Source organism: Egretta garzetta, unplaced genomic scaffold (genome assembly GCF_000687185.1).
Source record: "Egretta garzetta isolate BGI_Z169 unplaced genomic scaffold, ASM68718v1 scaffold89, whole genome shotgun sequence".
NCBI classification, from domain to species: domain Eukaryota; kingdom Metazoa; phylum Chordata; class Aves; order Pelecaniformes; family Ardeidae; genus Egretta; species Egretta garzetta.
In genome coordinates, this window is record NW_009269997.1 from 2,336,228 (window position 1) to 2,341,165 (window position 4,938).

A 4,938-nucleotide genomic window follows, 5' to 3' on the forward strand; every position below is an offset into this window, starting at 1 on the left:
GAACCTTTTTAACTGTATTTGTTGGTTTCTGGCGGGCTAACGGTATGTCTAGTTGTATTCTGAAAAATAGTATTCACTCGAAATCGGCTTGTCCAAAGGAACATGGTGCTTGTTCTTCATTGCTAATTGGACAGAGTTCATGCTGCTGTAATTGGGGTTTCACCCAAAGGCTACTAATGCTAAAGGGGACTATTGATTATAGATTTCAGTGATCTTTTGACCAAGTGTTCTATCTTTTTCTCACATATTTGCAACCTGTATTATTGTCAAACACTTAAATTAGAACATCTTCTCAACAGCTTCTAGAAGTGCAAAGGCAGAAAAAGAGGTTGAGAGGAAATAAGGCAAAAAAAGACATTGTGACTTCTATGTGCACGGGGGTTGCAAACAGCAGCTGCCATTCATAGTGACAGGCAGCTGCAATCTTTCCACATTTTATGCTAGTTACACATGTCTATCTCTTCCATCTTATTATGTTTAATTAGATCAGATTTTATTACTCATTAGCTATGCGCAAAATTCAGAATTTCTATCTTGTGAGAAATTCCTATATTTCAATGTAGATTTTTGCACCAAACTGATGTGAAAGGATCATATCACTCAGAGATGGGGTGCCAGGCTTGTGATGAGTCCTTGGAAGTCAGCCATAGTAGTATGCCCAAACCTATGTCTAATGCTTAGATACAGAGTGGAGTCTGGTTATTGTGCTAGTATCAGTCTTCAACACTTATTAGCTATGTGAGCTAGGAAGGAACATTTTGCTCCCTATAAACTGGAGTTTAACTTCTGAGTTCGTTTATTCTTTTACCTCAATCTGAAGCCCTATAGTCTGATTGCGGCTCTGACAGAAAGCAGAGTAAGATGGTGTTCTTAGGGAACACCAGTTGTCCAGTGGCTGCTTGTTTGCTGTCCTACTTACTTAAAACAATGACTCTATTTGGGGTCAGAAAGGGTCCTTTTGCCCTCTTCAGTAGTGTGAAGGACAGGCCACTTCCTGAGACTCTGGGACTTGTAATAACACCATGCCTTTTGAGCAGGGGTCAAGGCTGCTGGCAATATTTCAGTTCCTTGTGACCCTTTCCTCTGGTGTACAATGGCTGTGGCTTTTGAAGATGATGTTTGATGGATTTCCAAGTTCTCTGGTTTCCTGTGTCTGGAGGGACTGGATGAACCAAGGATCCTGACAAATGTGCTTCATGATAAACTAAAGCTTAAAAATCACCTCTAATAGACGTGGACCGACAGCCTAAGAAATGGAGGGCACGAAGTCATTCTTCCTGGCTGCTTAGTGTCTTGGCACAAATGCCTGATGAGCCTCACCAAGGCAGGAATGGAATCACCTGCCCAAGTGTAACTACATAGGTGAAATTACCAGTATATTTAACTGAGAAAAAGTGGAGAATATTTCCAAGAGTTCTGGGCCCAGTGAAGCCCTGTCTTGCTGCATATCTGTGCCCTTAAAACCCGTAACGGTAATACTGCTCAAAAATATGCAAGTTTTAAGATACTGAAACAGGATCAGAGCACAAGTTTGGCATGAATTATCACAGTATTTTAACTACTGCTTCACGGTTGCTGGCAGCCTCCTACTAAGGGCAGTAGGCATTGTGCATCTGGTTGAGGTATTCAGCTGCTGGTAGACGAGAGTGCTCCTAGAAAACAATCAGCACTGTATTTAAATTTCTACTGAAAATTAGTTTCTACCTCTTCATGTGCTGTGTCTTGCCACTGAGGAGTAGCGTTAGTATTCTCTGAGAGAGAGGGGAAAATTAAATTACTTCAAGAAACAAGATTGATGGGCCTAAGGAAAAAAAAGGATTTAAATTCTCAGCTATTCTCCAAGGTGAGTCAGTTCTAATTGCAAGAAGTGCCTTGTGTTGAAGCTGCAGGCTATGCTAGGATGGGCCTATAAGCTCCAAAAGGGACATGTGTAGCTGTAGCACATATATTTATTGCTTTGGGCAGCCCCTGTATTGAGTGGGAACAACTGAATAATGGAAAGGACTGACATTGTAACAATTCCTGCTCTCTCTCATTATTCCAAAACAATAAGAGACATCACAGGGGTGTCTCCTAACTTATCGTTTCATTACAGCTCCAGAGCAGGGAGTTCACTACCTTTCATCTGGTACTACTCATTTCGGTTACAAAAATAGCATCCTTAGTTATCCCCATTCCCTAGGACATATGCCCATGGAGCAGTTTTGGGATGTTCTTCTCTCAGGGCTACAAATTTCTGGAGCCAGAGCTCAGTATGAGCTAGCCTGGAGTGAAATAGCAAAGTCAACCTGCTGGACTCCCAAACCAAGCCAACAACTTGCAGGAGTGACTAGTGTTCTGAGTGCCTAAAACCTGGGACTATAGAATCATGGAATCATAGAATCGTTTAGGTTGGAAAAGACCTTGTCCTATCGCCCATTACCAGGGAGAAAAGACCAACACCCACTTCACTACAACCTTATTTCAGGCAGTTGTAGAGGGCAATAAGGTTTCCCCTCAGACTCCTCTTCTCCAGGCTAAATAACCCCAGTTCCCTCAGCTGCTCCTCATCAGACTTGTGCTCCAGACCCCTCTGGACATGTTCCAGCAATGCAACATCTTTCCTGTAGTGAGGGGCCCAAAATTGAACACAGTATTTGAGGTGTGGCCTCACCAGTGTGGAGTACAGGGACACAATCACTTTCCTACTCCTGCTGGACACACTATACAAGCCAGGAGGCTGTTGGCCTTCTTGGCCACCTGGGCACACTGCTGGCTCATATTCAGATGACTGTCTACCAACACCCCCAAGTCCTTTTCCTCTGGGCAGCTTTGCAGCCACTCTTCCCCAAGCCTGTAGCATTGCATGGGATTATTGCGACTCCAGTGCAGGCCCCAGCAGATCAACACTTCTCCCCGCAACTTGGTGTAAACTTACTGAGGGTGCATGCAATCCCCTCGTCCAGATCATTGATGAAGATATTAAACAGAACCGGACGCAATACTGATCCCTGGGGAACACCATTTGTGACTGGCCACCAGCTGGATTTAACTCCATTCACCACAACTCTTTGGGCTCACCCATCCAACCAATTTTTTCACACAGCAAAGAGTATGCCCATCGAAGCCATGAGCAGCTGGGCTCTCCAGGAGAATGATGTGGGAAATGGTGTCAAATGTTTTGCTGAAGTCCAAGTAGACAATATTCACAGCCTTTCCCTCATCCACTAGGTGGATCACCTGGTCATAGAAGGAAATCAGGTTGGTCATGCAGGACCTGTCTTTCATGAACCCATGCTGGCTGGGCCTGATCCCCCAATTGCCCTGCATAGGCCTGGTGAGAGCACACAAGATGAACCACTCCATCACCTTCCCTGGTTCTGAGGTCAGACTGACAGGCCTGTAGTTCTCTGAATCCTCCTTCCAGCCCTTCTTGTAGATGGGCATCACAATTGCTAACCTCCAGTCCACTGAGACCTCCCCTGTTAACCAGGACTGCTGATAAATGATGGAGAGTGGATTGACAACTCCTACAGTACTCTCGGGTGGATCCCATCTGGCTCCATAGACTTGTGGATGTCCAGGAGGCATAGCAGGTCGAAAACTGCTTCCTCCTGGATTATGGGAGGTTTATTCTGTTCTCCATCCCTGCCTTCCAGCTTGAGGAGCTGAGTACCCTGGGGATAACTCGTCAGACTATTAAAGACTGAGGCAAAGAAGACATTAAGTATCTAAGCCTTTTCCTCATCCTTGGTGGCAGTGTTCCCCCTCACATCCCAGAGAGGATGGAGATTCTCCCTGGCTCTCTTTTTGCTGTTAATGTATTTGTAAAAACTATTTTTATTATCTCTCACAAGAGTGGGCAGGCTGAGTTCAAGCTGGGCTTTTGCCTTTCTAATTTCGTCTCTACATGACCTAACAAGGTCCCTGTACTCTTCTTGAGTTGCCTGCCCCTTCTTCAAAAAGTGGTAAACTCTCCTTTTCTTTCTGAGTCCCAACAAAAGCTCCCTGTTCAGCCAGGATGGTTGTCTTCCCCACTGATTCATCTTAAGACACATGGGGACAGCCTGCTCCTGTGCCTTTAGGAATTCATTCTTGAAGAATGCCTAGCCTTTCTGGACCCCTTTGCCCTTCAGGACTGCCTCCCAAGGGACTCTCTCAGTCAGTATTCTGAACAGAAAGTCTGCCATCCTGAAGTCTATGGTGGTAGTTTTGCTGACCCCCTTCCTAACTTCACCAAGAATTGAAAACTCCATCATTTCATGGTCACTAAGGCCAAGACAGCCTCCAACCACCACCTCTCCCACCAGTCTTTCTCTGTTAGTAAACAGCAGCTCAAGCGAGGCACCTCTCCTGGTGGGGTCACTTACCAGCTGTGTCAGGAAATTATCTTCCACACACTGCAGCAACCTCCTAGACTGTTTCCTCTCTGCTGTGCTGTATTTCCAGCAGATGTCTGGTAAGTTGAAGTCCCCCATGAGAACAAGGGCTCACAACTGAGAGTTTTCTGCCAGCTGCTTGTAGAATATTTCATCCACCTCCTCATCCTGCTTGGGTGGTCCAGAACAGACTCCCAGCAGGACATCTGCCTTGTTGGCCTTCCCCCTCATCCTTACCCATAAGCATTCAGCCTCATCATCACAATTGTTCAGCTCTGTACAAATGAAACAATCTCTAACATGAAGAGCCACACCACTACCTCTCCTTCCTTACCTATCCCTTCTGAAGAGCTTATAGCCATTCATTGCAGCACTCCAATCATGAGAGACATCCCACCTCATTTCTGGGATGGTGACTAAGTCATAGCTATCCTGCTGCACAATGGCTTCCAGCTCTTCCTGTTAGTTGCCCTTGCTGCATGCATTGGTGTAGATGCACTTGAGCTGGGCTATCAATTTCACCCCCAACATTGGCGTGCCACCCCTAGGCTCCTCTCTAGTGAGCCTGGTTATATCCCCT